This window comes from Corvus moneduloides, chromosome 1 (genome assembly GCF_009650955.1).
Source record: "Corvus moneduloides isolate bCorMon1 chromosome 1, bCorMon1.pri, whole genome shotgun sequence".
Taxonomy (NCBI): Eukaryota; Metazoa; Chordata; class Aves; order Passeriformes; family Corvidae; genus Corvus; species Corvus moneduloides.
In genome coordinates, this window is record NC_045476.1 from 118,048,435 (window position 1) to 118,076,289 (window position 27,855).

Below are 27,855 nucleotides of genomic sequence, written 5' to 3' on the forward strand. Positions count from 1 at the left end.
ACTTTGAAAGAACAGTCAAGCAATAAACCTCACCTCTACTTTGAATTTTCTGCTGAGTTTTGTAGCTCTCTGTGCAGTGCACTTTTTTTTCTCGAGCATCATATATAGAGAAAACCTCTCTGAATTTTAGGATGACTTTGGCTTTCCACTAAGCTGTTTTGTACCTAAAAACTATGAATAACATATTTGACCTTCCTTTGTTCAACATTAAATGACTACAGAGAATGTCTTGATTTATCTACTTTAAACATTCATTATTGGACGTAATTGCCATATCTCTTATTTTCATTCCCTTGAGCAGCCCATTTTAATCTCATACCATATGGAAGTGATTGCATGCCATCAACAGCAAAGGAAAACCTGAGGTAGATTTGCATCAAGATAAAATGCATCTGCTCTAAAATTACTGGAGTAATTTCACTGAAGAATGACATAATTCTGCATTATGTCAATAGCATCAGTGTTTTAGACTGGGCAAGAAGATATTTGCAGTCCCCTCTATGTAAAGATATTGATCAGACAAAGATAATGACCGCATTTGGTGATGGCTGGCCTGACATGATCCTTTGTTTTGTGCACTGAAATTTGACAGATCAAAATATGTCTTTATCAGACTGCAAACTCCCTTTTATGTTCCACGATGTCATTATGTCTTAGATTCATGTATTATTTCTCTAAGGTGTTCAAAGTGCCTGCTTTCTTGAGGTTCAAGGCTTAATATGTCATTAATTTATAATCACAGAGTTCTGGTTTTGGCCAGGATAGAGTTTTGGGACTGGAACTCTGAAACTCTGGAGAGAACTCTTGAAAAAGGATTATTGTGGTTTAGCCCCTGCCAGCAGCTAAGTACCACACTGCCATTCATTCACTTCCTCCTAACCTTGCTGGTGGGATGAGGAGGAGAAGTGGAAAAGGTAAAACTTGCAGGTTGAAATAATCACAGTTTTATAATAATAATAGAATAGAATATATAATAATACCCAAGATAAACAAGTGATGTACAGTAAAACTACTCACTTCCAGTGTACCAATTCCCAGCCCATCCCTCACCAATGGCTCCCAGCCAACCCTTCCCAGTTTGCACACTGAGTATGGTGCTCTATGGTATGGAATATTCCTCTGGCCAGTTCAGGTCATCCTAGCTGTGCTCCTTCACAGTCATTTGAGCACCTGCTCACAGGCAGAGCAAGGAAAACTGAAAAGTCCTTGACTTAGGGTAAGCTCTACTTAAACAACAACCAAAACCTGTGTTTTATTAACATTATTCTCATACTCAATATAAACCAGAGAACTTTACCAGCTACTAAGAAGATTAACTCTATTCCAGTTCAAACCAGGACACACAGTAAAGCCCTTAGCACTCAATTCTGTGGTTATCTGTTCTACCTTACTGGTCGGCATTCCCAAGGTACAATGTGCATTCTGAAAAAAACAGTTGACTGGATCAAAGCAGTGTGAAGAAAAAGATGGCAGTAATCTCTTATTACCTTTAAGTGCCCTATGTACATGGAACTAGAGGGAAAATAGAAGACAAGAGTGCCTTGACAGAAATTCTGGCTGCCTTTGAACTCACAGTAGCTATGAGGTCAAATTAAGTTAAACAGTCCACTAAACTTAGTTTTCAGAAATCAGTAGCACCACTTCCTTGAAATACTATGGCTGTCCTTGTGCTAAGTTCACTTTCCTCACTTCCCTGTTACCCAAGAAGCCTGGGCTGAGAAGAATCTAGACAGGACTCTGGGAAGCAAAGACCTCAGAGAGTGGTTTCAGAATATCCGACAGCCAAAGACTCAATAGACAAGTTTTGTGGCTAGCAGTGAATGCCAAAAAGCAGAGGCAAAAATTGAAATAGAAACAAGCCCAAACTTGAACCTCTCATTACCCACTTCACTTACAAGTCTGTTCCTGACCCCACTGCAACATGCTCCAGATAACATTCCTGAAGACTGACTTATTTCAGAAGGGATGGCTCCTTAAAATTCGTGACTGGGTGCCAGCTGGTACTTCTTGGCCTAACTACATCTTTGTGTCATGAACTGGCACCACCAAATTTAAAAAATCCCAAGGCTGGTCCAGACTATAGCTGTTCTCCAATGATCACATTATGTCATTGAACCATATGTTAGTAAGTCAGTTTTCTGAATGCTTGACTGCCTGATTCAATTCATTTTAGAAGTTTCTTGAGAGCCTTGGAAGTCATGATAACTGCTGATTCTATGGAGTCTAGGGAACCCTACAGGAGACATTTTCATGTATTGCAAATATTTTAATTCACTGTGAAGTAGCTGAAATCCAACAGCTCTATAAAATATTGATCTTGTTTACTTCTGGAGAGCTGTGTCAGGAATTCTTGAGCTAGGTACCAAGGCAATTAGTATGTCAGATAATCCTTTAATTAGATTAGAAGGTGTAGCTACTATATGTCAAACACCTATTGGTAAATGAAAAGGTCTGTCTTGGGGTTTCCTAAGTATCTAAGATCTATTTATTTGTCACGTAGTTGATTTAAAACTACTTCTAAAGGACTATACTTTTCAAGAAAGTAGTTAGGTAGGTTAATCTGACCTGAAAAACCTTGAAACATTTCTGTTTGTTATGTGAGCCAGGGACATACTTCAGATCTAAGGTATTTTCAGATCTAGGAGACCCATCTCCTGTCATCCTGTATGGCAACATGCTGGAAAGAGGTAAACATCAGCTCACTGCTAGGCAGCACAGAAGGACAGGGTATATCTTGAAACCTCAGAGCTCTATATGCCTGATACCAAAAAGCAGCCACTTGTGTAACATCAGGTCCCTGGCTAGGAAGCAGCTTCGATCTGAGTTATTTTATTCACAATTATATGGTCATTGCTCAGCATAGTACTTTCCAGATTTTTTCATCTACTCTCTGCCCTCTGAAGTCTGCTGGTAGTTACTGAAGCTATATCCCTTCTTCCAGTATAAAACCCAAACCAGTTGTCTGCGAACTATTCTGGCTAGAACATTTACCTTGCAAAGAGAGGCTTCATAGCACAGAAAGGTCTCTTCTCCTTTTCTAGCAAACTCTAGGCATCTGAGCAATTCAGCTCAATGTCAATTGAATTTCACCAAATTCTACATCAGCTGAATTTTTGTCGATGAGGTCTTTCAGTGGCATATAAATACGTAACATGCCAAATGCTGGATCATGACTCTGGAATATGAAGAATATTAGTATTTATAGAGGCTGAAAAACACCCTTACACTTTGTCTTATTTATAAATAAAGCCCCTGTTCCCAGAACTTGATAGCCTTATTCTGCAATTGAATAAATATAAAGTATATATTTGCACACCCATCAAACCTGTGATAATTTTTATCACAAGAAGGCGGTTTAGAAAAAGTTGGAGTTTTTACCAAATCACTTAGGATTAACCTGATCTCTGTTAATGTCATTCAATGAAGAGTTTATAGTGACAAACACTGTATTCATGATCTTTACTGTTTAAATGAGCATTTGAGAGTATAACTTGTATTGTTGCTTTTAAGAGCTTAGTAGCTGAAAAGACATTCCCTGCATCTACCTGAAAATTGCATCTAGTAATGAACTTGTCCATAAAAAGAGCAGAGCACTGTTTTTCAGTATGGACATGTTGTTGCTCTTTTTTTTAATACAAGAGAGGCCTTAGAGTAGGATGATATATGCCCAGCAGGATAACAAAACCACAGAGTGAACCACTCACCTTCATATGTTCTAACAGCTTGTATGAAGTAATGAACATGACTACAGAGCTTTTAACTGCCTCAGGCCCTGTGATAGGAACTCAGAATAGATGGAAGCAAGATGTCAGACAGGAAACAGTACTTGATTTTGAAATAAGAATGAATTTTCTGACCATCTTGTACCCACCACATCTACAAACTTCTTTTATAGTGCAAAAAATGTTAAAATACATGGCCTTCTGTGGGTTGAACAGTAATAGAATCTGACAACACAAATCATAAAACAAAGGTTTATTGAGGCATATAGCAGCTAACCCAATTGCTGATAGCAGATACAGGATTATGACTGATGCTATGGTTCTGATGGACTACCAGGGGTACTTGGTGTCTGGGGCATATGTCAGCAACAGCCAATCCTGCAGATGCCTTTTGAATGCAGTCAAGAGTCGTGCCACTCCTTGGCTCCACCAAGGATAAAGTGATTTGGGAGAATCATACATGAATAATGTGGGGCATTCTGTCTGCACTACTGATTCTGGCTGAAGACAGGGTGTCAGGATGCTCTATGTCACCTTCTTTTTAGGAACAGACACTTATATATGCATATATATATATATATTTATTTAATAGTCACATGTAAAATTCCACTGAAAATATCAAAAGATTGTATACTGCACTTGGGTGAATATGTAGCTAGAAATCTCTCTGTTGTTGTTTTTATGTGATGAGAATATTATGGGTCCCTTGGAGAGAAAAAAACAGACAACAGTCAGCAATTGTCATTCAGTATTCAACTGTCAGCCTACCTCTAAGGCTTGAAAATACATTTTAAGACTTCTAAACTATGAGCATAATTTTAAAAATTACACAAGCAGTCCCTTTCAGCTAACCAGATGGAAAACTTGGATATTTGCCTTAGTGATATTTATATTATACTCACCATGCCTGGTGATAATGTTAACAAAAATAATTGCCATAAAAGCTATTTTCCATTCTTGCTCTGTTATAAATATGGCTAGAAGAAAACTAATTTTTCATTGGTTTGTTTCTTTTATTCTCCTTACTTCTATCAGCTTCCTAAAATGATAAATTAAATTGTTCCTAGAAAGGAGTGTTACTTCAGTGACATAGTTGTCCTGTATCCTTCTTTATATGAGACAGATCTGTTGATCTGTTTGTTGTCATTTAGAAGAGTAAATTTTAAGACAATCATCTAAAAACCTCTCTTCATTCTTCCAGCCCACCTATAATTACTGCTAATTGTATTATTTCAGAAATTGATGGAGCATCCTAAGAAAGGGAAGCAGAAAAGGGAAACATCTTCACTAAAGCTCTTGGAACAGAGAGGTTATCCTTGCCTATAGGGCATATGAGGCAGTGCAATGCTGAGAGCCTGCAGCATGATCTATTATTTAGACAACACACTATCATTTACTGGATTAGTCATATTACCATTTTTCTCTATGGTGAGCAGATGTGTTCTATTACTTGAGTGTGGAAGTAAAAAATACATAATTTTTTTTGCTCAAGACATGAAAGATTTTAAATATATTAAAAGATTCAGCACATATGGGTGTTGAAGAGCAAGTCTAAGATTTAAAGGATGAACCAGGACGCCAAATAAGCTTGTATGTCACAACATAAATCCCTGCAATGAAGGTAAAGCTACCCCTAAGGTTATTGTGCCCACTCCTACCAGCTTTTTCAACTACTATAGCTTTATCAAGCTGCCATTGATCCTTACTTGGGGAAAGTCAGATCATGGGGCTCCCTGTACTTCCTGTAAATAACTCATTAAACCAGCTCTCAGGGAACTATTGTTGGTGTCTCTAGAGAGTTGATTTCTATTCCTTGACCTGAGCTTTAAGACCTAGGCAGTGACACACAAAAGAGAAACACCTGCAACTGCTGACCCTGTGTGATGTGGGAATAGGTGTCAGCAGATCAGCTGAAGAGCATTGAGTACAGAAGTAACAGGATCATTCTGACCAAGTGCTCCTTTTTACAGAATATCCTATGCTAACTATTATGAAAAAAAAAATACTGTAAAAATTGGCTGGATTGCAAAAGTACATGAGTGTGCTTTTTGCACCTGTTGAGGAAGAAAAATATGAGGTGTGGTTGATTAATGTAATATATTGTATTTCAACTAAGTTTAAAAAATTAGGAAAGTGTTCAGCTGCTTATTTCTTTATTGCTAAAGCACTGGGCTTAATTTAGATTAGAAGGGCCATGTTTGATATAAACACTGATGAAAGGAGCAGTTTTTTTGGGGGAAGAATTTTTCTTAAAACATGGGAAATAGATTTAGGTATAATATCCAGCCTCCAAATTACAATAAGAAGATTTGAACAAACAACAGCACTTCACATCACCTGTATGCTATTATACTGTTCATAATCTTTTTAACAAGCTTATTTTAATCAGGAGTAAGTAGTAGAAGCTATTTTAAACAGAGGTATCAATGCCAAGATGCAGAAGCTTTCATATTTTCAAAACAATACCTAACACCTTGTTGTAGTAGTCCATTTCAGCAGAAAATACATATGCAAGTTTACAGGCTAATTAATTCATAGTTGCATAACTCTATCTTCACCAGTCAATGCTTTCCTCCATTTTTGAAAATGCAAACTCAGCACGTGTAAATCATGCAAACCTGAGAGCAGTCCATGATGATAAGCATCCCGGCCTGGCACAGACACCTGCCCCCAGTGACAATGCACATGAAAAATACTAAGACGATTATCCTTCCTTCAGGCCTGAAAAACACACACAACCTGGAAATGTAGGCTTCTGTGGGAGATTTAAGTAATGTGACATCTGTGTATTTTCAAAGCACAGCTTGTTTTCATTTCCCAGCCACCAGTACTGCCACAAAGGCAGTTAAATAGTACAGCAACAAACTTCTCTTTCAAGAGTCTTGTTATTTAGCTAAAACAAAACAAAACAAAAAACCCTTCCAGTTATAGAGACTAAACTCTTACTCTGCTTGTATAGCATTCCCTACCCCAAACCCTGCATAATTGAAATTATCTATCAACATCCTTAAGTCTCACTTACAACAAAAGTAATTATGAGAGACAATGGGGAACTGGTTTTTCTTTTTGTTAGTGCTCTTTGGTTTTTTGCTATTTTGGAGGGGAAAGCGAGCAGGAAGAACCTTTTCCTGTTTATTCTCTCAGTAGCTAGCAGCCCTGTGCCTATGGATAATACAGCCCTGAACTGACCAATAATCTGTGCTAAAAAGTCCTATCTGTTGACTGTGTGCAATATGTACGTGGTTATACGGCTTCTGCTAGACTCAGGGCACAAGTCTACCTGTGAATGGCTGAGCAGACATATGTTAGATAGTATTACCTGGTAACACCTGCCATAATAATTAAATTCTGACTGAAGACTGGCAGTGTCTCCTACCACAGCTGCTCTCATTCTGTTCCTATAGGAAAGCATTCATGAAGAGTAGAAGGTTACCTGATTTCTTTTGCAGGTTTTCAGGGGCAAGCAGGTTTCTTTAAGGGGAGTCAAGGTCTATACAAGCTTTCTTTCGTAACTCCTTGTTATGAAACCTTGTAATTCATTACCATTCATTACCTGTGGATACTCCACAGCAGACAGTGAGTATCTGGATCATAAAAGGTTAGTTGCTAGTTAGAGCTGCATCCTGGAAGGGGAAGCTTTAATGAAACAGAGCAGGCAATCCTCAAGAAAATATTCCGTCTCTTGTTCCATGTGTAAAGCACAGCTGTAGGAAAAAGCAAGATTGTAAGCCCTTACAGCTAAAAGACATGTTTAGTGGAGAGCAAGCCAAAGAAAGCCTTTCTTTAGGTCTTTTGAACTCTTAATTAGCAAGACCCATGAAAGGAAATACAGTGATTTTTTTCCCTGCTTCTGGTTGTGAGTGGAGGGTCAGCAGTCAGAGACAGAGGGAAGTGAAGGCTTCTGGCAAACTGAAAGCTATTGAACTTTATTTCCTAAGAGAAATGTGTAGAGGTATATTCTGCATCAGCTTCCCAACTGGGGTCCTGGCTATTCTAGTTCTCTTGAGCAATACACCCTTTTGAAATTGTGTTTTTAAAAATCTATAAACTAGTCCTGCATGGAAATCTTTCTAACAAAGCGCATTCTATTTCTGAAAAAAACTGTATCCAGCTCTTCTAGCTAACAGGCTTTTAGCCTTTTATCAACTAGCATATATTCTTTTGTAGGACAGACACCCTGAATCAGTCTGTCAAGGCTCTTCTTGAGTGCCTCCACTTAGGGTGTCTTTATTGCATTCATTCATTCATTCATTCATTCATTCTTTATTTATTTATTGCCCAGTTTGTTAAAAATTTTTGTTCAGAAGATTTTACATGCTTATGGCTAGCTGCAATGGACTTCATCCCTTAAGAAAGAGCAGCTTTTAAATCTCCAGGTTCCTGATTTCAAGTGCTATTTTTTTTCCTCTTAATGCTGACCTCTTTGATGTCTGCCTGGAAACTATGATTACTGAAGCTTTGAAACAACAAAAATATATATGTTTATTTATTACATATCTTTTTTTTTTAATATATTTATATGCTAAATGTATGTTTAACTGCTGTCCAGTGGGTTCTAGAGGACAGCAGGGAAAAATTTTAGTTTTAGCCATTAAATAATCCTACAGAGCTAGTAACACATGGTCAGGCTGGATGGGGAAAGGAGAGTAGAGGAAAAATGACTATAGAGAAAGAAGGAAACAAAGGAGATACACAAAGGAGCAGATCAGGAAATTTAGAGGAAAAGATCTTTAGAGGGAAAGTGACTTGCTCTAGACATCTCTTTTTGCTAACCTAAGTAGTTAGTAAATGGGAGCAGCCTCAACACCATTTCTCACAGCTCCATATTGGGGCCAGTCCTGTTTAATATCTTTATCAATGCTCTGAAAGAGGGGATCTAGTGCACTGTCAGCTGGTTTGCAGATGATTCCATGTTTGGTGGAAGTGTTGATCTGATGGGGTAGGAAGGTTCTGCAGAGGGATCTGGACAGGCTGGATCAATGGGCCAAGGCCAACGGCATGAGGTTGAACAAGTTGAAGTGCAGGGTCCTGCACTTTGGTCACAACAACCCCAGGCAGTGCTACAGGCTGGGGAAAGAGGGGCTGCAGAATCACAAAGGACCTGGGGGTGTGTGCTGGTTGTGGCTGGGCTGGAATTAGTTTTCATCAAAGTGACTAGTATGGGGCTATGTTTTGTGTTTGTGATGAACACAGGGCTGATGATAGAGATTTTTTTTTTTGTTATTGTTGAGTGGGGCTAACACAGAGCCAAGGCCTTTTCTGCTTTTGGTACTGCCATGCTGGTAAGGAAGCTGGGGGGGCAGGGAAGACTGGGCAGAGACACAGCTGGGGCAGATGACCCAAGCTGGCCAAAGGGATATTCCAGACCATATGGCATCATGCTCAGTATATATATAAAGTGGGGGGACATGTTTTGAGTGATGGCAGTTATCTTCCCAAGTAACTGTTATGTGTGCTGGGGCCCTGCTCTCTTGGAGATGGCTGAACACCTGCCTCCTCATGGGAAGTAGTAAACCAATTTACTGTTTTCTTTGCTTGTGTGTACATCCTTTTCTTTCCCTATTGCACTGTTTTTGTCTCAACCCAAGAGTTTTCTACTCCTACCCTTCTGATTCTTTCCCTGATCCGGCTGGTGGGGGAGTCAGCAAGCGACTGCATGGGGCTTGGTTGCTGGTCTGGGGTTAAACCCCAACAGGGTGCTGGCTGGATATGACCCAGCCATGTGCCTAGGTGGCCAAGAAGATCATTGACATCCTGGCTTGTATCAGAAATAGTGTGTCCTGCAGGGCCAGGGCTGTGAACCCTGTACTCAGCACTGGTGAGGCCACACCTCAAACTGTGTTCAGTTTTGGGCCCCTCACTGCAGGAAGGACACTGAGGTGCTGGAGTGTGTCCAAAGAAGGGCAACAGAGCTGGTGAAGGGTCTGGAGTGCAAGTCTTATGAAGAGCAGCTGCGGGAACTGGGGTCGTTCAGACTGGAGAAAAGACGACTCAGGGGTGGCCTTATCGCTCTCTACAACTACCTGAACCAGGTGAGGGCTGGTTTCTTCTTTCAGGTAACAAGTAGCAGGACAAAGCAAGAGGAAATGGCCTCTAGTTGTGCCACAGGAGGCTCAGATTGAATATTAGAAAACATTTCCTCACCAAAATGGTTTTTGAGCATTGGAACTTGCTGCCCAGGGAAGTGGTAGAGTCATCAGCCCTGGAGGGGCTGTTTAAAAGACATGTAGCTGTGGCACTTGGAGACATGGTTTAGTGGTGGAATTGGCACTGTTGGGTTTATGGTTGAACTTGATGATCCTAAAAGTCTTATCCAACCTGAATGAGTCTATGATTTTTGCTGTTCATATTGTTGTATACAATAGCGCGCGAGAAATAAAGCTGTGACTGGTTAATTAATGACTCAAGGCTGCAGCAAGTTAGAGAGCAGTGGTAACTCAGCTGAGGTCCTCCTTCCAGAAAATCCTCAAAGCAGGCACTACATACTTGCTTTTGCTCATATTACAGCTCCTAGAATTTGATAGAGAGTAGTTAAAAAATGTCTCTAGCTGGTGCCTGTCTTTCTTTCTTTTTTTCTTTCTCTTTTTCTTTCTTTCTTTCTTTCTTTCTTTCTTTCTTTCTTTCTTTCTTTCTTTCTTTCTTTCTATTAAAGGCAAATAGAGGATTTTAGAAGCTGGTAGGAATGTTAATAAGCAGAACAGAAGGCACTCAATATTAAAAACAGCTTGATAATTGTTCTCCTTCACTGGTTCTTTGAAAATAAGTGATGTGCACTTACTTTTTTCATAAATTAAAAGGTTCTATACACTTGCCTTAGTTCATATTTTGCTTTATTTCCTGAAGTAATGTTTTCTGTATGATAATTTTCTTTCCCTGGGAATACATTATTTGCCCTGAGGTGCATACTCAAAAAGGGACAGACAAGAATAAAAAAAGAACAGAAATCTTCAGGCCCTTTGAAGGATAAAAGCAGAAGTTCACCTTTTGGAAGATGCCTGTTATGCTAGTTCTTTCTTATCAGCTGCCTGTAGATGTGTTGTCTTCACCATATCTGTGCTCACATTTAATTACTTATGAACACTTCAATGTTTATTTATGAAAACACCTAATCTCTTTTTTTTAGATTTTCTGTTTAAATTATTTCTCTTCAATTAAGCCTGAGCCAGTGAGTGTTCCAGCATGTTGACCTTTAACTGCCTGCATGAGTGATAATTAACACATTAGCATTGCCAGTCACAAGAAACCACTACTGTAGGAGCAGGAGCACCGATGTAGGAGCAGACTTTTCACCCTGAAACAAGTAGGGTGCTGTTTGTTTGGGGTTTTTTTAAAATCAGAGTAAGAGCAGAAATAACAGATCTATAATTATTCCCTGAGAGGTGCTAACTGCTATCTTTCCATGCCATTTTCTTCATTTCCTTTGGTTAGCTGTTTACAATGAAATGGTAGTGAAAAATGGCAGCATATGGTGGTGAGCAAGGGAGAGAAAACAGAAGTGAAGGAGTGTAGCAAGGCAAAAATAAGTAAAAGTCGAATCTGTGCTGCTGGGTCATTTTCTCAGATCTGTCCTTGAGGTTAATTAACGGTAAAATATGCCTTACATACATTAATGCGCCCACCGAGTCCCAGAGTAAATGATTCTGTCTTCATCCATTAAATTACTGAAATAGCTTGTGTTTCTTAGCCTTGAATTTTAACCAGAGCTTGTGAAACAGAAAAAAAAGCAAATAAATGGAACTTCAAACTGAGCCTCAGAAGCATTTTCAGTCTTCAAACTGTATGACTTGGTGTACAAGTGAGTCAACAATATAACATAGTACACTATTTTGACTGCAGCTTGAAAAAGAGATTACTTGTACCCCTCTTTTAAATTTTTTGAGAGATCGAATACTGGATACCATAAAAAGTTATTTCCCTGGTCCAGCCTGAAAGGGCAATGGTGCTTTAATTCCCCAAATCTGTAGCTTTTGTTTGTGATATCCAATCCATTTTCCTTTCATTGTAAATATATTCTTGGTCTTTCTGCAAGAAAAATAAAATGTGCTCTTTTCTTAATTTAATTTAAGGAAGAAAAGAGGAGAACATGGCTTTTACTCTTTAAGAGTTGTCATTTCTGCTGTTGACACACGTCAGTAAAAGCAACGGTTTTGTTGCTGGTACAAGAGTTGCTGTGCTTTGACTAGCAGATTACAAATAGTCTTGGCAGAGTCAGTAAACTGTGACAGCAAGAGATTCTAGCTGCAGTAGAGTACAGTTTAGGTAGGATGTAGTGCTAAATGCCTGAGGGAGGAAAGAACATGCATTCAAGTCCCCTGCAGAGATTTTGGATCTAGCACATATCCTGTAGTAGAACTAGTGCTGAAAAGGAGCAATCTCTTCAATGCAGTGCATAGAGTCTGCTCTCTTTTCTCTCTGTCTCTCTGTCCTTCCACCAAAAGGGGGATTTTGGATACTTTTTGCAAGAAGCAAACCTAATATCTTTGCCATAAGTCTACCTATACTTTTTCTCTTTAAAAGAGATTCTCACTTCAGGACTACTTCCTATTTGTGTTGAGCAAAGTGATGGTCATATTTGTTCACTGACTCTTAGTTTATGAAATGTTCTGATATGTATTTGAAACAAAATACTTCAAAGTAAATTTTATTCTATAATAATCTGTTAGCCTCATTACTGTCTTAATTCTTTCTCTATTGTGTATACAGGCATATATGTCTGCTATTACCTGGGCATTTGTTTTCTATACTTCTGGTTACCCTTTTTTTTTTAAACACTAAGTGCTCAGATAATAATAATTCCTTACTCATCAACACAAAACTCCCATTAATTTTCTTCACATCCCTTACCTCAGCAGTAACCATCATTTTGAGACTAAATGTTAAACTGTGTAAAGCAACATATCTTATGTTTGACCATGATTGATGACTGCAGAATTGGGCTTTTGCTCAATAGTATTTTGTGGCTGTGGTGTTAACTCCAGGTAACTGTTCTTATTGAGTCTGACCTGCTATATTCAGGTGTCCAAAACCACACTATTTTCTGAGGTATTTTGTTTCTAAACAAGAAATAGAACTGCTGAATTCCAGTCTCTCAAATATTGAGAATCTGTGCTTCTAAAACAGTGAAGGTCTTTGTTTTATACATGATCAAACAGTGGAGAGGGCTTCCTACCATTCATCCAGTTCCTACATGCAGAAATGTTAAGGACTTGCTCCTCAGCTGATGCTAAAACAGAGCACCCCAAAATGTTCTCAGGACAGCTTAGAAATTTTCAGAAAGCAATGATTTGCTATTTGCTATGGACTTTCCACCTAAATGGCTGAAAAGAGGAGAAATGGATAGAAAGAAATTGGTCTATTTGATGCTGTGGGACAGTGGGGAAGTTTCTGCTGTGCCACAGACTCCCTGTGTCAGCAGAAAGGTACAGCAGCAAAAGAATAACATACCATCTTTCAAAGAGCTGAGATCGTTGTCATAAAGGAAAAGGGGAAGAAAACAAGACAGCCTTAATTCCTGTTCACAGATTGTGGACTACCTTACTTATCTTTTTGGCTACTAATATTACTGCTAACATATGATAGCCTTCAGCATGGTTGCTGCTGTTCTTCTGGGGCACAATCTATCAAATGCTGTATTGGGGCCCTAGGCTATCACTTGATTTAAGCACAATGAATACCAAAGACATATTTGGAGTTGGTGTCACTGATGTGTCTTCTAATGGTGTGGCTGGGTAAGAAGGAGACTAAAGGTTAGTTTCACTCTGTGCATCTGATGATCGGACTGACACAGATTAAACACAAATTTCCATGGGCACAGCTGTTGTGATTAGGCCTACATATAGGGGTGATACCCTCACTTCAGTCTGTAAGTGTCCCTCCAGGCTGAATATGACATTCTACTTCTTTATTTGTGGCAGCTAGGGTGTTGTCAAAGGCAAACTGTTTGGTGTGTAACAGCGTTCCTTACTTTCCCCAGGGAGTCCACTCAGATAGTCCAGACCTCTAGAAAGCCTCCTGAATGTTCCTTCATTTTGTATGGTTTTGTCTCCTCTGTCGTAACTGCTCAGTGTCAGTAGCTGCTTGGCATGTGGCTTTAAAACTGTTCCTGTATTAATCACCTGTAACAACAAGGAATGTCTCCCTTGCGCTGCTGCATGACACCAGTTAGTCAGTAGACAATGGGACACAAATCCTGGTTACTGATCTGGACAACTTGGCTGGAGAAGAGCTACTGCTCTTCATACACACACGCTGCCTTGTGGACTGATGGGCTCAGGTCTCTGCTAATTTAAATATCTCTACACTGTAACCCTCTGCAGAGTATCCCATGTACTGATACAGCCAATAGGTGCCAGGCAGCTCTGAAGAACTGAGCCGTAACTGCTTTTCTCTAACGAGAAGAGATCTCTGGCAACATTACGTAAGCCCATAAAACAAGAAAACCAAAACAAACACATGATGGACTTCCTACCTTATTTGGATCTAACTTCATTACTGCTGGTGAACTTTAACTGGAATAAGGCTGATTCCTCTGTTGCCTACATTTTCTTACTTGTGTGAAACGAGTATTTTTGCTGGCCTCAAAAAAAAAAAATCCGGTGAAACTCTTCTTTCAGTACTGCTTTGAATAGTACTAGATCTGAACACCTCAGTTACATGTGTCCTTGTACTTTTCAGCAACCACAAAGGGAAGAACTGAGGTGTTTTTGCAGCTGAGAGGAAGCTGAAGGGGGTTTACCCCTCACGTGCTGACAAAAGGAAGCCCGGAGGCCAACGCTACAACCCCTCTAGAAGGGGGCAATCCCCGCTGAGACACACAAAAAGAAGGGATAGAGCTCCTCACCCAAGGGAGCTTTCCTCCTGTTGCTGGAATGAAGGCACGAAGGCAAAGAAGAAAGAGAGGGGACTCTCTGTATGTGTTCCACACAGCCTTATCCCAGTGAAAGGGCAAGGACGAAGACCCAAATTTTTGACAGGGTCCAGGATTTTATACTGAGTACGGAATAGGCAGGGAAAGGGATCTCAGCCAATGGGGTAAAGGCAAGTAGGTGGGGTTGACAGCAAGGAAACCAATGGGGACAACACCTAGGAGGGACTTAGGGAAGGATCCAATAGGGAGTTGAGGAACAAATAACTTTCTAGAACTGATACATATTAAACAAGGGATGTGAATATACATCATTTCATACATAAAATAGGGAGGGGAAAACATTAACCAATCAGGGAAAAACATGCAAACAGCAGAACAAAGGAATTACGAGTTCTCACCATGACTGAAAGTTCTATGCTAAACTTGGGTTGCTGACCACCACAGCTGGTTGTCTGAGTTTTTCTCAGGAGACAGAGTGGTTGGAGCCACCTGCACTGCTACAAAGAACAATATCTGATGCATTGACCTTAGTACTGCTCTTTTGCCAAAATTTTTTTTCTCATTTTCCTTTGGGTTTAGGCAATAAAATCAAGTGAAAGAATTTAGCCCAGTGGAGTAATATTTCTCTATTTTCTGTCTTGCTCAGCAGATTGAATTTAGTGACACTGATCAGTTACTCCAATAATACATGTGAGGTGTGCTTTTTGTTATTGCTACCAAAATTGTTTAACAAAATGGCAGACTGGGAAAAAAAAAAAAAATTCTTCTTTAAAGGTATTGACGGTTTGGGGTTTTTTGGTGGTTCCTCCTTTCACCTAGCCACCCTAAAAACACCCCTTTTATTATAAAAGTATGAGTAGACATAAACAAATTTAAGAGATTTGACCTCTAAAGTGGAATAGGAAAGGCAGGAAAAGCTTCTTCATGGAAGAGACATCTAAGTTCTTTTTTATCTTCACAACAGGCTATATTTATTTTGCAGTTTGGGGGAGAGTCAATAGAAATATTTGTCTTTGCTGCAGAATTGTCTAAACCTCTGTAAATAATTTAATTGAGCTGTGAATATTCAGTGATTGAAAACTAATTACTTTGGCTTAATTTGAGTACTGCCTGACTGCTCTGAAGTTGCGGGTAATTTAACAATGTAGATAGTACGTGAACATGGAATGTTAAACAGTGACTGGGACAGAGCTAAAAATTAAAAAATAACTCCCAGAGTTTATAAGTATGCTGTGGGCTGGGCTGTTTGTACCATCCAAGGGCTTTTCGCAGTCAGTTTTATGCGCAGTGCTTTCTGAAACATCTATTGGAATATTTTTATACATCATTAAGTAATTGCTTTCTACTCCCCATAGAATTTTTCAATAATTTTGCTCATAAAGATTAATGTCATAGCACAATGAATCGCGTTCACTCATGTGAGCTTCAGCTTTCGGTTTTAATCACTGGTTAGGTATCATGCAGATATTTTTCCTATGAGTTTCTTTAAACACTTCCACTAAGAGTCTCATTGTTTCTGGAGGGAATGTTGCATTTCAGTTACGTTAAATCTCACAGTGTGCAGTGCTTCTCCATAGTGTGTTGCTGATACCTGCAAATGCAGACATCGTTGAATACTCTTCCTACAAAACTTTAAGCCTTGTTTTCTGGGGTCATGACAAATAAACACTATTATTCTTCTTATATATGATTGTATGCTCCTAGTTTTCAACTGACTTGTACTAGACTCGTAATATAAATGTCTACTGTTAAATTATATAGAGAATAAATATTTAGCTGCCCATAAATAAGTAAACTTCTAAAGAAGGCTGCATTTTAAATTGCATTGTTACGTTTTTAGAAGTGATTAGGCAAAGTTCAGAGAGTGTGTGGAGGAAATTAATTCTTTTTAAAAATGTGTACCATGTACTTTCCAGTGGAAAGCAAGGGAAATGAGACCAATGGAAAAAATGGAAGACCATGAAGATGATATACTATGCTTATACTGTTCATCTATTATTCTGTGAACCAGTCATCAGTAGTGATGTGGTCAATAGTTTACTAGAATTTTACTAAAATTAATAAATAAGAACTCCCATTCATGTATCAGTTTAGTATCTAACTTTCTGTTCTGTGTTCACAGATCTCTAGGAAGATGTGTAAGAATTGTCAGCAGAATGGCTTTAAGAGTTACCTGTGTTTCCTGACAATGAACTAAAATAATTTCAAGGTTCTTCTCTACTGAGTAAGGTACTGTGATGGTAGAAATATTTGTTTATTTTGGTTTTCTTTTCCTAATTATTTTACGTGAGTAAAATGAGAACTTTTAACAAGAAGTTCTCATCTTCAGTAAATTAATTAAGGGCACAAGGGGAAGCTTCCTGCAGTTCAAAGGCCTTCAAAGGTAACATGCATTAAGTATGTTAGATGACTACATAAACCTTGCAAAATAAAATCTGTGAGCATAGTCTGAGCAATTCCTGAACCCAAAGAGAGGTTGACTGTGCTCTGTTAAGACAAGAGTTCTCCTTATTGGGTATCAAATAACCTCTGAGATGGGTTTCCTGCAAAGCTGAACAGTTTAGTGCTGCTCTTGGTGTCACTTAGTGCTGCTCTTGGTCTCCCTGTGACACCACAGGGTTAGTTCTCGGGAATGACTGTAACAATCACTACAACCTGATGGAAAAAGAGTCAGCTAAGCTACAGGTGCAGCAGGAAATATTTCACCTATTAAAAAATTTTAAAAAACTAGAATCCAAACCAAATCCAAAGCAACGCTACACAAGATCATGATTGGCTGTGGTGTTTTGGTATTTTTTCTTAAGGATCTAACCTACATGTATGGAGAGCTTGAAACCTGTCATACTGTTACACAACAGTCACCATATTGGACAATAGAAAATAAAATAGGTACAATAAGACAAGAGAAGAGACAGGTATCCAAAAACTGTCCTCCTTGGAGTGTCAGCCACCTATGACTTTGAACAAAGGTTTTTGGACTAGGACTAGTCTTTGTATATTAAAATAAGGACAGAGCATTCAACTCACCCACAGGGCAGAGGAGAGAATAATTCATACCCTGAACAGCACTCTGAGGACTAGTGGGTACCTCCCAAGGAAGGGTGATTTTTAACTAACTTATTAAATGAACAGTATGTAAGCTGGATCTGGATCAAGGCTCTAATAACTACTTTTGTGATATTCTTTACTGCTCTATCTTATTCTCCTGGTTTTGACCAAGGGTTAATTTTTTGCTGGAGTCCTGAGGGGAGTGGAGCTGGAGCCATGTGGGAGTGACAAAGAGCCTAGTATTATTATTATTATTATTGTTATTATTATTCAATAACATCTAATGTCATTACTGGGGGTGGGAGGGGGAAGGGGAAGAAGGGTGTTCCTTCCTGGAACATGGAAAAGCATGGTGGGTCGAGGGTCTGTCCACTGTTTTTTTCCATTGTGACAGGCTTGGTGAGCATTGTGGAAAGTAAATCACCCTCTCTTTGTACACTTTTGTTATTACTGTTCGTTTCCTCTTTTCATTGCTGTTTTCAGTAAATCGTTCCTATCTCAGGCTGTGATGTTTGCCTTTTGTGCTTCCAGCTGGAGGAGGAAGGAAAGCAAGTTCTGGCACAATTTCAGAGGGAGCAATAAACTGGGGAATACCATTCCTAAACCATGACATTTATCAGCCTTTCCAGTATGTCACAATACATGGTACAAGAAAATCAGACCCCTTGAATCTTAAAACATAAACATCTGTTCACTGAAAAAGTTCTCTGCACTCCAGAGGAAGTGAATAGCATCTCTTTTTGATTCTTCCCTCTTTCCTTCACCCACAAAATTCTCTGTGATTGTATTCATAAGAAAAATCTCCTGCACAAAGGGATCTGAATCATTTTAGGGTATGCTTGCAAATGTTTTAATCACACATAGTTTTCAACTTTGAAGTGAACCTGAGGAGTGCCTTTAAAACAATTTATACATCCAGTTTTCCCTCCTGGGATTGTCTTCAACCCTGAGGAGATTTTTCAGAAGTTATGTATATCCAGGGGTTGGGCCCTCCAAACTCTCTAAATTCCACAAAGTGCAATTCCTTGACTCCTGGCTATAAAACAATCTAATGGTCCAGATGTCTTTTTTTTCTAAAAGCATTTGACAACCCTTGAGGCAGACATGCAAGATTAAATGCTTTTTTGTACTGTGAGACTACATAGGAGTACAATAACTTTCCTAAGTCTGTCAATATAATGAATATTTTCTGGGTTTGCTTTTTAAAATCTATAAATGGTCTTACAATGAAAGCCATTAAAGAAGCACTCCAGAAATTCTACTTTTCTGGGAAGTTTTTCTTCGAGTAACCCACAAGTTTAATCCAAATGAGATGCTGTCAGACAGCTTTAAAATTCTATTGAAAAGTAGGACATGGCGAAAGGTTTTGTTCTCCTGTGTTTGAGAGGGTGGAAGGAAGAAGCCTTCTTTTTGAGACAAGGCATTATTATTTTCTATTGCTGTTATTGCTGTTGTTTAACTTCACCAGCAGCACTGGGAGAGGAGCTGCAAAACAGAGAAGTACACAGAATCCTGTGCATTCTGTGTCAGGTAGATAACTGATGGCTGAATGTGTGATATATCTCTTCAGTTATACAGCAGATTGCAGAGGTTTTGAGTGACTGAACAGATTTTTATATTCCCAATGAGCTAAAAGCTGGAAAATAGGATTATCCTTCACTGTGATTTACTTTGCTATATGAAGAGCAACGAGATCAGGTAAAGTCCTAGTAGTAAATGGGAGCACCACAGTGGGTTTGCAGCAGCTGAATCACTTGTCACCATCAAAACAGGTTCAGTGACTCACCACAGCTTGAGTCCATATGCTGACTCTAGTCAGTAAACGAAGTGCAGGAGACTTCAGACTTCCTGAAGATTAGCACTTCTTTCCACCCAGCACCTTGTTCTCTAATTAAGCCAATCTTCTTAAATGTAATGTCAGTATTGGTATATTTTCAAATGGAACAGATGGAGAGAAGTCTAGGCTGCCATTTGTTTAATAGGAGTGGAAACTGTGAAAGTGAGTGTACCACAGGATTCAGCATTAATAGCATGTGATAAAAGGGAGAAGTATCCTGAAATGTGAAACTAACACTTTTATTGAAATCACAGAAAAATTAGGTTGGAAGGCACCTTCGGTCAAAGTAGGGGCGGGGCAACTTTTAACTTACAACAGGCTGCTCATCCCAAACATAATTCAAAGTACATCCTGGCAAGACAGTGAAGAAGAGTCACATACAGATTTTTTTTTGGTTTTGTTTCTCCCATAGCCCTGAAGAATCAGTCCATTGTATTCACAAGCTTCTTGAGGGTTTTGATAAACTGCTGCTTTAAAATACAGGAGTAAAATGCAAGACATGGCTCCAAACTGTTACATGCTGTGTTTCTGCTCTCACTCTTCTCTGGGTCTTCTTTCCTTGATGTGTTTCTGCATAGCACAGGGTAGGTCACAAGAAAAGGCAGCAGTACTCACAAGGGAAACTGCAGGTATCTGAAGTTGACCCAAGCTCTTCTGTTCTCTGTGAAGAGAGAGGCTTTTGCAGAGCACCAGAGATGAAATCCCACTCTGAGTTGTCCTCTGGAACTCTCTGTCTCTATTGAGCAGAAGACTAATTTCCGAATCTAGGCCACTTTTAAAAGTGTGAATGCCTCCCAGGGTACAAGCTGGCGTCAAATCAGAATCCCAAAGGCCCAAGTGACCTTACTATTCAGGTCACGTATTCATAGCCAACTTTTTGCATGTTGTCAGTGTCTGTTTGCTTGTCTTATCTGGATAGTGCAAGGAGTAATCAGGTATTTTTAAGAAATCTGACCTAGTACTGTAAAGACTATACAGTCCCTTTACACACTGTTAACTTGAATTCAGTAAAAGGAGTTATTTTTCTGCTGCAAAATCATCCTTTCTTTATTGTTTTTTTCTGATGTTTCTTATTGTTAAAATGCTTCACTGCTGTATTCACTTTTCAGCATCTGAGTAAGTGGTAAGTGGAAACATTCAATCAACAAATCTTTCACAATTGTATTTTTCTTGTTTTAGGAAGCCATTCTCTTAGTCAATTTTGAAAAAGGTACTGGAGTTCCTAAGTTTACTTGGTTCTTGTACAAACTTTCCCCTTATGTAAGAAATGATGTCCAAACTGGGTGCATACTGAGAGCTTCACATCTAGGGGGAACAGCAAAGATTGCTTTGGAAAGCCTGAGAAATTATTGTGTGACTTTCTCCATGTTTAGGCAGCCTCTCTGGAAGGCGGCTCCCAAAGTAATTGGTATTGTCTGCAATAATATAAGGAAACTTTGTTTTTACTCCCTCAACCCTTCCTATGCTTCATTTTCCCTGGATGCTCACCCCCTCCCTACACACACTCATCATGAAGGAGCAGTAACTACTTCATGTTGTATTTTCCTCATTACTCCTAGACATTTTCATGATGACTCAGCTCTTCCTGGGACCTACACTGACTCACTGAGATTCAGATAAACTCTTTCCTACTCACTTTGTTTCATGGACTGTTGGTTTGGGAAGCATTTAAGAAGCCTGGTTTTTTTAGTTCTCTACCTTCACAGGCATACAAATAGTCTTGTTTGCAACAGTCATATTTGCAATGCAAATCTGTATATAAGTTTAAATTCCTTTTGTTTTTTTCCTGCAATGATACCTTCATACAGAGGGAGACTTCCAAGCTATCAGTAAATCTATAAAGAATTTTGAATAAAGTTCTTCTTTAAGTTTGAATAGCAAAATAATTTCTTCTCAGAATGGATGCTCATTTGCCTCAGGTAGAGATCAGCAATGGATACATCAGTAATGGATAGGATGGGAAATATCCTCACTGTCCTACACATTTGATTACTCTTCCCACACTTTCAGCAACAGTAGAGTAGCACTTGAGTGAGTAACCACTTCATTTCTTTCCAGTGTACTAATGAGGTTTCGGTTCACAGTTTCAAATACAACACTTGTACATAATATTGATTACTCTTGCACTAGGATTAGAGAGTTGTGGCCATGCAATTTCACAGAGAAATGGTGCTTAAATATGGCATCTTTTGACTTGTATCTAATGGATTTGGATGAGAGAAATGTCCCTAAAAGGTAAAAAGGCAAAAAGGAAAAGAAAATATATTCAACTTGCTCTAGAGCTTGCTGACAGTGGGCAAAGTGCGGACATTGGAGGGGACTCTGCCTACAGGTTCAGTAATGGAGTTCCTACTGTCAGAGGAAGGGAGCTCAAACCACTTTATATCTCTGGCAGATACTTTCCCACTTAATGGCAAGAAACTATTCCTATTTATGAAAACTACACTCAAATGCTATATCCTAGCACATAGAACTGAGCTGAGGCAGAAGACTTTTTCTTAGAACATCAATTAATTTTGCATGTGGTGAGATTGTACTTTACACTCTCCTCGTGCACTGTATTTCATCCAAGGCTACCCAAAGCTTTTGTTGATGCTTGAACATAATTCAGCAGGAAGAATGGAGATTTTTCTCTAGTTTTACACTGGCAGACTCTGGTCATTCTAGACTACCTAGCAAGTCCACTTGTGTTAATGGACCAAGCTTGATTGGTCACATTCTATTTCGAACAGCACTGATTCAGTTTGCTATGATCACTGTCTAGTAATCATCCACAAACATATGCCGAGGAATAATTTATTAGAAAACCTAATTTTCCTTACCACTGCTTAGGATTAGAACAAATTTCAAACTCTGGCATATAGATAATATAGGATAATATCTGGCATTTATAGTCACAATTATACAACAATAAATGCAGTAATGCTGCTTTATTAGTCCAAACTATGTGAAGTAAGTGAAAAAAGCTTATTAACACACAGCTTGATTTTAGGTAAAATCACCTAAGCGATCTGGAAGTATAAACCTTTTTTCTTAATATTAACTTTTTTTATAGCGTACAATGCTAAAACCTTGTTTCTGAACATCAGGCAAATTCAGAAACAAGGAATGTTATTTATAGTGTTCTTCAGTGTAGCTATTTCTGCTCTCAGTTATTTTTTCTTTTCTCATTTGCCAGTCTGCCATTAATCTGTAAAACTCTGCTCTATATAATCATTTTCTCCCTTTCAAGACATAGATACAATCGTTTAGGTTCTGCTTACAACTCCAGCGGAAAGAAATTTGATACTTTATCTTTCTGAGTGCCATAAATAAATAGCATCAGATTGTGAAAAAGAGAACACCAATACTTTCAGGCATAGAAAAAAACCAAAAAAGCACTTTCATTTTTACTGTGTTCCCTTGTCGTTCCTTTTAACCTGATTATGCCTGAGATTGTTATGGGAAGCTAAACATCTGACTATGTTTGTTTCTCCTTCTCTGTCTCTCTAAAAGCCTGCAAACATTAACAGTGTTGTGAAACATTGCAGCAAATCTGAAACAGGATTTTCTTTTTCTATCTTCCTATATATTCCAAAGGATTGTGCAAGGTCTCTTCACAAGCTGTTTTAGGAGACGCCTGCAAAGACCTGTGTCTCAGCTTTCCATAGCAGTCCAACGCAGCCTGGAAAGGAAAGCTGTACACCATTTGCAGTATAGTCTTTTACACTCACATACATATTGGGGATTAACATTTTGGGGGTGTCTTTTTAGGTTTATTACAATATTTCTTACCAAACAGGATGGGAAGAAGTCATAAGCAGTTTTATTTAGACAAGATCTCTTTTTAAATGTAAAAGCACACAGGCAATTTTCAAATCAATTATTTATCAGGTGTGTTGTCAACTAGATTATAGCACTAAGTGCAACATCCAGTCATTTCCTGAACACCTTCAGGGAGGGTGATTACATGTCCTCCCTGGACAGTCTGTTCCAACACCTGACCACCCCCTGAATAAAGAAATTCTTCCTGATGGCCAGCCTGAACCTCCTCTGGCAGACCCTGGGGCTATGTATGTCCCCTTGTCTTGTACTTACAGTACAGTGTGCCCTCTAACAAGGTCTATTGGAAGTCTTTTTTCAGGACCAGTATGACTGTGACAAGATTATTCAAATAATTTTTGATACCAACATAGGTTTTCTTTAAATCTGAGTTTTGGAGGTATGACTGAAGACCTCAGATAGACTCCTACTATGAAACTTGGTCACAAGAAAATGTAGAGAACGATGGAGACACTTTTTTTCCCTACAGTGATCATTATAAGAATGTTCAAAAGTCAAAAATATAGTATGACAGATTTTGAGAAGATTTTTCACCTTTTCTTCAGAGATGTCTTACCAATGTCATATTTTTGCTGTATTTATAGGTGCCCCTTTGGTAAATATAAGGTATCTCAGAAGAGGTTATAAAGTTCAGATATTTCTATACTCCTGCAACTTCTAGTCCATAGGGTTGTCAAATCAGCTTATTATTAAAAAAATACAAGTCTGCAGTATCAATATTATCAGTTCCACCTCGTTTGCATTAGATTGCTGAATACGTTTGTTTAAAATAATTTCATAATCACTGAATAATTAAGTTGGAAGGGATCTCTGAAGGCCATCTGTTCCAAACCATGTTCAAAGCTGGCTAAGTCAGGTTACCTAGAGTGATGTCCGGTTGCATCTTAAGCATCTCTAAGATTCCAAGCCTGTCTGAGCATCCTCATGTTTGACCATGTACATGAGCTGGTTTGTTGGCTGGGTGGTTTTTTGTAAGTTTTAAATAGCAATAATAATAATAAAATAATCAGAATTTCCTGTTTTCTAGTTTGGGCCCATTGCATCTTGTTTTATCACTGTGCACCTCCAATAAAAGTCAGGAAACCTCTTGTCTGCATGTTCTGATTAGGTATTTATAATATCTTTCCTTAGAACTGGATGGAGAAAGGCATTCATGAAAATTGTCAGTAACAATTATATGCACTGCTCATTGTTGATCAGTTTTATTAATTGACCATCCCTGAAAACAATAATGTGTAGGCAAAAATATATAGGCTGCATAAGTTCCAATTATTTCATTAACTGACTTATTCACTCTGTTTTGTGAAAAATAAATTTTAAAAAAGTAAGAAATCAGCTAGAATTCATAAAGCTTCCAAAGCTTTACGAAATCTAAATTCATTAGATAATTTATTCTTAGGAAATAATTTACCCACTTTGACTTATAATGGAAATTGAAGTGGGGAAAACAGCACCCTCCTAACAAAACTCAGACAGATTGGTTCCTAATTACAATGTTATACATTCCAGAGTCATGTAGTCTTTTGGGTTTTGTCTGCATTCTTCTCTGAGAACAGACATCCATATAAAGCAGCTGCAGCTCCGAAAGGACTTTAAGTGGTAAATTGATTTGATTGATTCAAATTTGATTACATACTGGAAACACATTTAGTTCAAGTTAAGCACATTAGCACACATCAGCTAGAATAAAATTCCAATTGCTTCTTTGTTATTCATTAATGGAACTTAATGACTCCAACAAAACATTAATGAAGAAAAAATATTGGCTTGCATAATTCATTTGGAAAAATTAATTAATTGTTGTATTAAGGGCAGCCTACTCCATGGAGTAATTACTGAAACTTTGGTGGGGAGTACTTCATGATATTTATTTGCAAGCTGTTGTTTACTCCTTTCATTTCACATCGATTTCATTTTGCAGATAGTATAGTTTTCTTGCCGAAGGAAATTAAACACACTTTATAATGATGCTTCTAACTAAATATTTGCAATTGATAGGGTCACCACAGTTTTACACTCAGCCTGTTAACATGATGTTTACTACATCCTGCACCTACTGGAAAGATGAGAAAGTTTGTCAAGAGATAATATGCGAAGTGAAGAAAGACCTTTGATAGAGCCAATTCACCAGTTCCAATGTACAACAGAAATAGTCACTTCTGCTCAGCTGAAACTTTCTAACAAGTAGAAAATAACTTCTGGGGCCATATTTGCTTCTTGCTAAAATCCATTAAGAAATATATGAGAATTTCGCATAAGTCCTTAATATTAAGACAATGAAAGCATTACCCAGAAACTTTTTTTTTTCTTTTATTTTCTTATTTCTTGACAGCTACAGACAGATGTTTTATTTCAATGGAACTTAAGTTTTAGGTAGAGATAGACTTAAATTAAGACAAAAGTCTCTACAGTAGTCAGGTAGTAAGAGCTGCAGTCCAATTCCCTGTCCCTTACTCAAGTTCTAATCCTATGGAATTGTTGGGTCTGATGGAAGACCAAATTCAGTGCAGACATTTACAGCTAAGACATTGCAATGCTTTTTTATTTTTTTGGCCAGTTATTTATTCTGTAAATAAGGCAGATAGTAGTTCATTGTAATTTCTGCTTTCAAAGGAGTCTTAGTTCTTTACTGGAGCTAATCCTCAGTTGATAAAATTAATTTTAATTGAAATATGACATGAAAGTGTTTTTAGGTGAAGTAGCAGGTGGTATCATTCATTTTGCTGTCCTGTTTACAAAAGCAAAAAAAAGTTTACCTGGAGAGATACAGTTCACCAGAGCCAAGTGTCACTAACCTGATAGTGGGCAGCAGAGAAGAAAAACAATTGCAAATTCCTTTAAATGCTTCCCCAACAGCAGTAGGATTTTTGAGTTTGTTTTGCTTTCATTCCTTCCCTAGAAAAGAAATATTCTTTTATCAGTGTTAGGTGAAAGGGAAATACGTGAGTGAAAATATTACATACTTCTAACCAGATTCCCAGAAGAGCCAGTTCACTGAGCACTTGGAAGGCTCTGCAGGGTCTAGATGTAAAGTGGAACCATATGTCATCATATTTATAAAACTGTACAAAATAAAGCAGAGTTTTGTTCTGTAGCTGGGTTCTTGTTGCTGCTTAGAAATTTGGTGGATTTAATGGACAGTGTTCGGCTGTTGAATCATTGCTTCAGTAGAAAAGCAAAAGCTGTTTGTTTATATGACTTTTGGCATTTGGATCACAGACCATGCTCCACGTATGGTTGGGGTTTCCTTTTTTTTCCTCTTTAGCAATTAATTTTAGCAACTTCTGCTGTCTAACTAGCAAAGAAATTGCCTGACCACAGGAGATATGATCCGAAGCTTACTGTAATTTATGTGATCTTCTCCCTGCATTTAGTAGGATTTGCATTAAATTTTGTACTTAACAGTATGCATGGAACATGGTAGGATACAAAACAGATGGTGGACATGTGTTAGTTAAGGTGGTCAGAGATGGAATTAATTACTAAAATCCTCTAGAAATGGGTTTTTTTAGGTAGCTATTTTTCAACAAATATTAAGTCCTTTCATTAGTACTACTGAGGAATGAAACAAAACACTGCAAGCAATCCTTTATTCTGTTTTGGGTGGGGAGAGAGGGCCAAGAGAGGACCTTTTTCCAGTTACTTTTATGATAACAGAGAAGGACACACTGTTTATGTAAACTGATGTAGAAAGTGAAACTCATTACCAAGTAAAGACATAATTTTCCTTCATCAGAGGTGGAAAAAAAAAAAAAGAGGGTTTAGGGTTTAGTAGAAGTCTTAAACCTTCTGTTCACTAGCTTCTAATTGCTACTATGTAATGCTTTCCAGTGAAGCTGAAAATGACCCACAACATCAAAGGCTCAGCAGCTTCTGTGCCTTTTACTGTTTGGCAAGACTTTAATGGCACAACAGGCTGGATTTTCTGCTGTTTTTGAGAAAAAAGGACAAAACCAGAAAAGAATCAGAGGAAGAAAAGTGTCGGGTGCTACAGGGGATTCAAGTCTTCCGTCTGTCTTCTGACAGTCAGTGCCAGGCAAGCAGCAAATGAAAGAGAGAGACAATGGAAAACATGCTTTTGCTTTTTCTTTTAATTTTCAATGCATGAACACGTAGCGTGCCACACGATGGCAGCACAGGCTGCAAAATGAAGAGGAGTTGCTGTACGCAGTAAATTGTACAGAGAAGATTAAACGTTGAAACTCCTGTCTTGCAAATGTTTCTGAGGGGTAGGGTATCGCTGCAATGGGAGCTTTTCCTGTACACAAGTCATGCCTATAGAGATCACTTTTCCAGTAAAGACCATCTTTTTGAGATGGCATAGGTATTTCTTCTCAGAATCATAAGGGTTTTATTGTCTCCAGTGACCTTTTACTTTCCCACTGCCCCAAATTTTCTGTGCTTTCTTTAAACAGAAGTAATGCCTTCATCTCAAGATGCACTGCTGCGCTCTGTGACCTGCTCCACCCGCACTAGGTGAAGGTTACAGCTTAGCAGGACAAGGCATACTTGAAGGCAGAGACTGGTTCTAGCAGAAATCTTTGCTTTCCACGTACAGC